At 38.4% G+C, this 10,397-nt stretch overlaps 1 long non-coding RNA gene across 2 annotated transcripts; it reads right to left on the bottom strand.

Annotated features, from left to right (window-relative positions):
• Positions 1 to 5,659: 5,659 nt before the first annotated feature.
• On the bottom strand, positions 5,660 to 6,554 carry LOC115662591 (uncharacterized). 2 transcript variants are annotated; one of them, XR_004003275.2, is made up of 4 exons: positions 6,489 to 6,554; positions 6,187 to 6,313; positions 5,826 to 6,110; positions 5,660 to 5,759 (listed from the first exon to the last, which is right to left on the bottom strand). It is a non-coding gene; the product is annotated as an uncharacterized LOC115662591 (long non-coding RNA). The 2 variants fall into 2 exon arrangements; XR_008816272.1 differs by lacking the exon at positions 5,660 to 5,759 and having other exon boundaries at positions 5,801 to 6,110.
• Positions 6,555 to 10,397: the final 3,843 nt, after the last annotated feature.

Genomic DNA, 10,397 nt, shown 5'->3' with positions numbered 1-10,397 from the left:
TTCGAAGAAGGAAAAGCTTATATCACGAATTAATTTTGTTTATTTTGAAGGAGAAAATAACATGACGTGACCTCCTCCTTCGTTTGCAAGTTTCAGTAACTTCTACTAGAAGGAGAAAATGAAAAGATAAGATAACGGCACCGTTACTATTCCAAAAGTAACGGTGCAGTTTGCATCACTCATTTTCGTAAGGAAACCGAATGACTAGCTTGTCCGGTTTCCTTGAGACATTAAGAAAATATGTGTTGCTTTTATATTTCATTACACTTGAGTAATGTTGTTTATCGAAGATTATCTTGAATAAGTAATTTTCATTTCGTGCAACCAAACACTTTTTGATTTAAGAAATGTTTACGGCTACCATAACGGTGCCGTAAGAAAAAAATTCTGACGGTGCAATACTAGCCACAAATTTTAACGGAGGAAACTTGCACGCTGCTTTGTCCGGTTTAAGCTTTTTTTGTCTTTCCATTGTTACTCTTTTTTTCTTGGCTTAATTTAAGATTAAAGGATTTAAAAAGGCGCAAGAAGGACCAATCTAAAGGGGAACCCTCATCGATTCCAGTAAGCGAAATTTCTTGAATATAAAAAGAAAAAAAATTAAATACCAAAATATAGCTAATTACAAGTAGAAAAATATTAAACTAACTAAAAGTTCAGGGGGCAAATTATACACTGAATAAATTAAAAGTTCAGGGACCAAATTGCATATTGAGCCAAAATTTAAAAACTGTTTGTGTCATTATCCCTTCCACTTTCGAAAGGTCTTGCTTATTACAAACTCAAAAAGGCCCCCGGTTCATCGTACACGACATAACATGCGATGAGGAACTTAAGCAGACATAAAATTAGTGAAAGAGTGATGAGGAACGGACCGACAGAATTAAAACTTTTGTTTTTACCGGTATACATGAATATGCCACAGTTTGGATTAGCTTTCCCTAGCTTAGCAAGAAGAGAAAGCTAGTAGAGAAAGAGTGGCGTGTAATTGTAGCTCATGTTTTGTGTTATGTACTGATGGGGCAATAATCAGCACAAGACCGTCCATAAGCACTTCAAAGTTTCAAAAGCCAATCAAGACAATGACGAGGGGAAAACTGAAAGGCAAGGTGGCTCTGGTCGATCTAGCTTATGTTTGTGTTGTGTGCTAATGCAGCAATATCTAATTAGCACAAGACCGTCCACAAGCACTAACATGTGTTGCGGAAGCAAGTGATCGAACAATTAAATAGATAAAATAAGAAAATAAATCGGATTTCAAATTTATGTGATTCGGTTAGGACAATGAATATCACTATAAATCAAGCGATACAACGGAGATTACAACCACATTCGAGTTACTTAAATAGTCACACAGTGTTTAGCCCTTACAGTACCTCGCGAAATAATTTCTTAATCTCATCGAAGAATTATACAAATCATACCACAAGATTAATTGGCTTCAACATTCTCAAATTGATTCAGGGTAATTCACAAATAAGCCGCCTCTCAAATAAGATACTACTTATATATAGATAAGAGTAGATCCAAAATATGAAACCTACTCAAATTAGATAACCACTCAAATAGGAAACTAACTCTAACTAGAAAACCTATTCAAATTAGGAAAGTTTCCTTTCCGGGCTCAAACTCATGGAATATTGTCAATAATCTCCACCTTGACTCAACGTTATAGCCAAGTCACAACCGCTTCTATAAAAACCTGAACCTCATCGCTACTCTTCCAAAGACCCAGATAGGCTCCCTTCACAAACTTCTTTCAAGTTCAAGCCACGCTTAAACTTCGCCATAAGATGGCAACGAGGGTGATTGGTTCCAGGTTCCGAGAACCACCAACGAAAAGCCGATCCCACAAATTGGGAACCAGAAACCACAAATTGGCTGTCATGTGCATGCAACTTCGAGAGCTCTTTTTTAACCACAAAGTGTTCACAGCGCAACGGGAGCAACATTTACATGTTGACCGCCGACAAAGACCAGGGGTCTCAATAGGAGCGAAATCCACACCATGGTTAGCTTAATAACAACAGCGAAACAGCAAACAACTATGAGCAAGATTTCACAAACCACAGTGCAAAGCTATCGAAAAAACCATGCCACGCACCGAATCTCCCCACATGCACAAACTCAAACGATACGAACATTCCGCGCTCTCTTGCTTGCTAGGTTTTATATGTATATATATTCCGAGTGATTTGGGTGAGTGATTTGACATATGGAACCGAGAATCAGATCGATACCCACAACTTCCAATTTTTATGAATCGGGAACTACTCAGAATTGGCCAGTTTGGATGGCTCCTGGTCTAGGCGGTTTCTTTTGCTCATCCCCAATAGCAACATTCCATACCATTTGATTTTCCCTTTTTTTTTGGATTAATATCACGAAAAACTCCGAATTGGTACACGTATAACAAATTTACCATAAATTAATTTTTTGACCACTAAAAACCATAAACTGATACATTTGTGACGTAAATTTAAAAAAGAAATTCAATAAGAAGGGGCTGTTCGTGGAGAAGAAGAGCGAGGAAAGAGAGAGCATTCACTGAGAGGAATGCACAAGAAGAAGATAATGAGGGCAACGGCTTCCGGCAAAGATTCGACGGCAATTGGGGTTGTTACTGGTAGATGCAACCGGGGTGATCGGTCAGTTCTTGGTTCCGGGAACCACCAACGAAATTCCGGTCCCACAAATTGGGAACCAAAAACCGCCCCCTATTTCCTTGGAACCGCCTAGGAACTGGACCAGTCCGGATCTCAGGTGGGTCCATGGAACCGGCCGTGTCCTGAGTTGGCTGTCCTGTACATGCAATTTCGAGAGCTCTTTCAAAGTGTTCACGGTGCAACAGGAGCAACATGTAAATGTTGACCGCCAACAAAGACCTAGGGCAATGAAAATCCGAGACTCCGAGACTTAGGGGTCTCAATAGGAGCGAAATGCACGCCACAGTTAGCTTAATAACAGCGAAACAGCAAAGAACCACGAGCAAGATTTTTTTTTTTTTTGTGAACAAACATGAGCAACATTTCACAAACCGCAGCGCAAAGCTATCGAAAAAACAGAAAAGAAAACAAAAACAACATTCCACACACCGAATCTCTCGACATGCACAAACTCAAACGATACGAACATTCCATGCTCTCTTGTTTGATAGGTCCCATTAACAGGCTCAACAGTAGATAGGCGTCCGCGTGAAAGATGAACAAGAATCGGGAGAGAAAGAGGGGTCGAGGCTGCGGGATGCGAGAGGCAAATGGGTACCTGAAAAACCGTCGAGGCTGAGAAGTGAGTGCGACTGAGGTCCGAGAGTGAGCGACGAGCGTGGAGGCTGCTGCCAGTCAGGGAGGTCGCGAGTCGAGCGAGCGAGAGAAAGAGTGACCGCGTGATCGCAGAAAGGAGCAAACGAGCAAGGTTAGGGCAAAGAGGAGAGAGAGAGAGAGAGAGAGAGAGAGAGAGAGAGAGAGAGAGAGAAGAGAACGTCGGAACAATCAGTTGAATAATTGGGTAATTTTAGTAATTATGGTTCTTATTTGTAATAATAAAAATTTATATATATATATATATTCCGAGTGATCTGGGTGAGTGATTTCACATACGGAACCGCGAATTAGACCGATACCCACAACTCCAATTTTTCGGAATCGGGAACCACCCAAAACCGGCCGGTTTGGGTGGCTCCCGGTTCGGTTCCTTTTGTTCGCCCCCAATGGCAACACTCCGTACCATTTAATTTTCCCTTTTTTGGGTTAATATCATGAAAAACTTCGAACTGGTATACATATAATAAATTTACCTTAAATTAATTTTTTTATCACAAAAAAATTCAAACTGGTATACTTGTGACATAAATTTTAAAAAAATTCTATAAGAAGGGGCAGTTCGTGGAGAAGAAGAACGAGGAAAGAGAGCATTCACTGAGAGGAACACATAAGAAGAAGATAAAGAGGCACTACAAAAAAATTAGGTTTTAGCGACGAAAAATTTGGCAAAATTCGTCACTAAACGAATTTGCGACGAAAATCGTCGCCAATTCGGCGTCCCAAAAATTAGTGACAAAATATATTTGTCGCAAAATTTATTGCTAATTATTTGTGGCAAAATTCGTCGCTAATTATTCATGGCAAAATTTGTCGCTAAATTGGACTAATATTTTTTTTAGGTCGCTAAATTGCGATGAAATCTATTCGTCGCTAATTATTCATGGCAAGATTTGTCGCTAATTTGCCACGAATTTTTTTTTTGGTCGGTAATTTTTTTTTTGGTCAGTAATTTGCGACGAACTTATATTTCGTGGCAAAATTTGTCGCTAATTTGCCACGAAAAATTTTAACTTTTGCCACGCAAATTTCGATTTTAAATCTAATTAACAGCAAAATTAATTTCTAGAATTTATATTTAACATTGATTAAGCACTTAATAACATCAAATATTATAATGATATGAAAATGAAATACATTCATCAACATTTTCCACAAGAATATTTGTCTTTATAGTACACATAATGAGAGAACCTATTGGGCCAACTGCACTTATGGCACAGAAGATGCTGAAGCAAGCTTAACCCGAGTTTGGAAATCTTTAACTAGCAAGGACTGACAAAATCATCATCATCATCATCATCATTAGCAATCTCATCATCATTGTGCCCATCACCTATTGGATTAGTGGGAGATACAAGAGGAACCTCATCGTGATCGAGGTGAAGGTGTCGCATGATCAATTGCATTTGTTATTTGACCACCCTTATTTCTTCATCCTTCTCTACAAGTAAATGTTTCAGTTGGCTCAATTCTTGGGTTATTTGCTCCTCAAGTCGTGTCCTCCTTGAACCAGCCACATTGGAGGATGAAGTTGCAGCAGCCTTCGTTGTGTATACCCTTGACAAGGATCTCATCCCAAATATTTTTCCTCTTTTCATCCCACCCGATGCCTCTACCTATAATGCCATACTATCAACTGATGGCTCAGATGCAACAACACCATCACCACCAACACCGTCACAACCACTAGCAGTACTCATTAAAAGTTCATCATATCTTTCCTACATTAACAATATAAATGAAAATAAAATAACTTCATATATATAACTACCATAAATATTAAGCAGTAGCGGAAGGTAAAAAGTAAAAGTCAATATAGACAAGCCCATGTCTACTTTGCTAATGATCGCTAAGTTACCTAGATCATTTGCCAATAAGTTTTGACATTGTGAGGTAGTAGTACTACCATAGCAGAACTAGGGGTGAGTAGGCAGAATAGTTCCGATGAACTATCGCCTTAACCGAACAAACATATATCTTGAGTCTCATCACTTCTAACCATGACACAGGCATTTTGCTGGTATTGTATCCCCAAGTGGATGAAACTGTGGAACCCAGGCTTAAATTCATTGGGCTGCAAACAACATGTCGAAGAAGAACTACGAATTAACAATCTGCTGGTCTCTCATCATGAAATCAATGGGACATGAAAAATTTGCCGAATAGAGAACAAGGTGAGTCGCGAAGCTAACAGGAATTAAAAATTCACAGGCAAATTGGTCCCCAAAAACATAAATGATGCACTCTAATCAATACCTACAGACGCCAAATAGTTCCTATCGATCGCTTAATAGCTTACATAAAATCGAAAGTATAACCTTACATACCATACCTTAATAGTTTTTGCTCGATCGCCAGTTTATGTCTTATCTTTTTTTTTTGAAATGTGCGTTCAAATGTAGCTGTATATGTTGGTTTCGTCCCCAATTCATCTACCTACAAAATATAAACATAAATGAGTAATTGAATTAAAGTAACTTACAACATGTTTAACACACTTACTATTCTTTTTCTATGCTCCCCAATGTTGATAGAGCCCCCAGCATATGTGGCAGACCCTTCACTAGAACTAAAAGCTCGATTCTTCTCATTCTGTTCACTTATTTGCTTATTCTTTTCAGTTTCCCAAGTTTTCTTAATTTCCGTCCAATTGTCACATGTAATAAAATCTAGCTTTACTTGACTTGTCTTTGCTTTATTCATCACATTTCGTATGTGATCACTGGCTTTCTTCTTAAAAATTCTTTTAACTTCATCCTCTTCCGTTTCATCCCACCTGAACTTCCACTGCAATCAATAGAAAAACAAATGATTTTATTTACACCGAACTTAGTTTGTAAGAAAATAGGAGGACAAAACTTACCCCGAACTCATTCCACCATAAATATTTTACTTCTTTTGAAGCGCTGCTCTAACTAATATACTGCCCCCTCCAAGAGTTATTGACTATTTTATTAAGTTGCCTCACAACATAAGTAGCATCCGTGAATCTGCAAACATGTTAGAACGATATGGACAATGAAACAGTGAAATAAAAAGGAGATGTAAGTAAACAGTGCTAATCAGCAACTAGGATTGAATAAATTCTGAAACATAGACAATTCAATTGACATCCATATCTAAAACCCTAAAAATTACATATACTTAAAAAAATGAAGTACTTACGAATCTCCTTATGGGCATATCATAAATCGGCTATCTTTTTCACCTGTGTTTCCCTCATCATTTGAGTGTTGCACTAAAGAAGGTGGAACCGAAGAAAATTCAGTTCACATGTGTCCAAGTTGTTCCCTAATATGTTCTTGAGGGTCGGAGAAAGGGCCAATGTGTCCATGTTGTCCCCTAATATGTTCTTGAGGGTCAGAGGAAGGGCCAATGTGTCCATGTTGTACATTAGCATGTACTGGTTGAGGCTTAGATGAAAGGGCAGGGGAAGAGGAAAGGGACGGGGACGAGGAAGGGGAAGGGGAAGGGGTTGGTCTTCTTTGTGAAACTGTATCATGCATGTGACCTCCACGTTTATACTGACAAGTAGGAATGTTAGACAAATATCTTAAAAAATATGAACATGTATAAGGAAGACATAATGACGTACATCATGAAGCTTACCATTTTATTTCAGTATGTGTCTTCAGCAATTGTGTTAGTGATATTTTGGTTCTTTCCAGGTTGGAGAGGGAGAAGATGACTAAGCTGCAATCTCCAAATTTTCACGTTTCAAGGACTAGACTTGTTATATATAATTTACCAAAGTCAATGACTGAAAAAGAACTTAAAAAGCTGTGCTTTGAAGCAGTTACCTCACGAGCTACAAAGCAAAAGCCAGACATTAGACAGGTCACTAAGCCTTGTTTATTGAAGCATTTCCCTTTGTCTTTTGGCAAAACAACCATTAAATTATCAAATAAGGACACTTAATCTGTTGTTGACATTTCTCATCTACTAAATGTAGTTTGTATTTATATTTCTCATGCAGATAAAGTTCCTGAAGAACATCAAGAAAGGTAAAGTTGTCACAATTTTTAGAATTTCTATGAAACAAAGCATGTTTTTGCTTGAAAACCCATCTAAACGACTCCGAAACGCAAAAAAAACGACGTTCATCATGGTGAATCTGTGAGTATTTCTCAACAGCCCGTTTCCACACAGCCGACCAAATTTCAGCCCATTCCGAGTTCGCCAAATTTCCACACAGCCGATCAATTAGGTACTTACTTGGCTAAAATTGAGTCGAATACAGTGAGTGGCTTAAAACAACATATAAATGGAATTCAAAGCCATGCTGACATCTCAGAATGGAACCACGAACAGTACATTCAACTCGAGATAAGTCGAATCCAATTTGTCACAAATTGAAAGCTAATCATGCTACTGAACAAGAACCGAAAGTGTAGCACCACAGAATGGCTTCAAACAGCATTTAAAAACAGAAGTAGCAGACCCAATCCAAAACCCAACAATCTCTGCCCTACCCATCTAAAAACTAACGCGCGCCCGAGACCAAAAGTGCAAAAAATTCAGAAGCTTGTTTCGTCGCGTGACGCGAACGTACCTCCTCTAAAACTCTCGGACGATGATCCTTCTCAGATGGGTCCTCGCGCTTGAGGTTCCTCTTGTTCTCCACGATCTTCCTAGCGTCTGCCGAAGGGGTTCCTCTCTCCAAGACAGCTGAAGAACGCCTGCTGCACTGAATCAATCCCTGCGACGAAGGGATCAGAGTGACCGATTAGAACACGAAATTCGTTCACCCAGCTTGGGAATTCGAAATTTCACCCAGCTCGGGAACACAAGCGCTGAAGAACGCCGAATCCGAAGAATGCTCGGGAACACGAGCGCCTAGCCGCCGGTCGCCGACTCGCTGGAAGCCATGGAGAATCGAACCGAATCCGAAGAATAGTCCGGAACACGAGCGCCTGGCCGCCGGTCGCTGACTCGTCGGAAGCCGTGGAGAATCGAGAGAGAGCCATGGAGAATCGAGCTGAATCCGAAGAATAGTCGGGAACACGAGCGCCTGGCCGCCGGTCGCTGACTCGTCGGAAGCCGTGGAAAATCGAGAGAGAGAGAGAGAGAGAGAGAGAGAGAGAGAGAGAGAGAGAGAGAGAGAGAGGTCCTAATTCTACCCCCAAATGAAGACGACGTCGTTTTGCAAATTAGCGACAAATTTTATTGCATCGCTAATTAGCGACGGATTAAAATTCGTCGCTAATTAGCGACGAAAATAAACTTTCTCGACTATTTTTATAGTTCGTCGCTAATTAACGACGAAATTAGCGACGAACTATAAAATTGTCGCAGCAAATTAGCGTCGAGCTATAAAATTGTGGCGGGAATTTAGCGACGAAAATAAACTTTCACGACTTTTTTCTAGTTCGTTGCTAATTCCGTCGCTAATTAGTGACGGAATTAGCGACTTTCTTGCGACTTTTTTCTAGTTTGTCACTAATTCCGTCGTTAGTCGCTAATTAGCAACGGAATTAGCAACGAAAATAAAATTTCGTGACTTTTTTCTAGTTCGTCGCTAATTCCGTTGCTAATTTAGCGACGGAATTAGTGATGAAAATAAACTTTCTCGCGACTTTTTTCTAGTTCGTTGCTAATTCCATCACTAATTAGCGACGGAATTAGCGACGAAAATAAACTTTCGCGACTATTTTTAATTTCGTCACTAATTAGCGATGAATATGTCGCAAATATCGTCGTTAATTTTGCGTTGAACACTATTTGTCGTCAATTAGCCACGAATAAGTTTTCGTCGCAAAAATAGCAATGACTTTTTTGCGACGAAATTAGCTATGACTTTCGTCGCTAATTTTGTCAATTAGCGACGATCCAAATCCAATGAAAAATAAAATATCATAAATGTCATCGCAACAAATAGTATTTGACTTATCGCCATTTAGCGACGAATTTTCCAACAACCTATTACATTAATAATAATAACAATAATAATAATCAACAACAACAACAACAACAACAATAATAATAACAATAATAATAATAATAATAATAATAATAATAATAATTATTATTATTATTATTATTATGACAACAACAATAACACATGTCGCAATAATAATAATTACACATAATTAGTAAAAAATCTCAAAAATCATAATCTTCATCTTCATCTTCATCTTCATCTTCGTCTTCGTCTTGATCTTCATCTTCTTTATGAGCATCATCTTCATCCTCTGTCTCAAAATCAGATTCTTCAACACCTTCTAAATTTGATTCGCGAATTTCAGTTGGATCCATATCTATCATTGCTCCACATGGATCTCGTAAAGTTGGAATGTTATATTCCTCAGTTTTAACCGTGTTACAAACTTCGTCTTGTTGATATGCTATATCCTTCCAATGTTCCTCAATTTTTCTTCGTGCTTTGATTTTACATACAGCCTACCAATCAACTTTGTCACGTTTCAAATTAGGATATAATGCATAATGTACTTGAATTGCTTGTTGTGCCAAGACAAATGGTTCATATTTCATATACCTTTTTTTGTGATTTATTTCAACCAAATTAAACTTCGTATGCACCTTCATTCCTTTGACGGGGTCAAACCACATGCACTTAAATAACACAACCCGCATTAATGGTCCGGGGTACTCTATCTCTATGATTTCATCCAACAAGCCATAAAAATCATCTTTTGAACTGCCACCATTGGATGACCGAACACACACACCACTATTCATTGTGGCTTTTCCCATTCCATATTCTTGAGTGTGAAAATTATACCTGTTTATGAAATATGCTGGATAACTTCGTACTCTTGAATTTGGATCCCATGACAGATGATATAGCAATCCTTGCTCTTCAACTTGATCATGATTACTGTGAATTTAAGGTCACACAAGCAAAGTCAATAATATATATTTTAATAAATGATGTATAAAATATTAATAACTTGGTTTTGGTCCATAGGCAACTTACATATGTTTTGAACTATGCTGCAAATTCTTCGTCACACAAACGGTCAAACTTATTTGGTGGTAGTCTATACATTGAAGTTTGAAAAATCCTATTAACAAATACCATTTATTTATTAGCAAATGTTTGACACACAATAC

This window comes from Syzygium oleosum, unplaced genomic scaffold (genome assembly GCF_021117445.2).
Source record: "Syzygium oleosum isolate NSW1041296 unplaced genomic scaffold, Sole_v2.1 Sole_v2.03, whole genome shotgun sequence".
In the NCBI taxonomy this organism is placed as follows: Eukaryota; Viridiplantae; Streptophyta; class Magnoliopsida; order Myrtales; family Myrtaceae; genus Syzygium; species Syzygium oleosum.
This window is presented reverse-complemented; position numbering and strand designations above follow the sequence as displayed.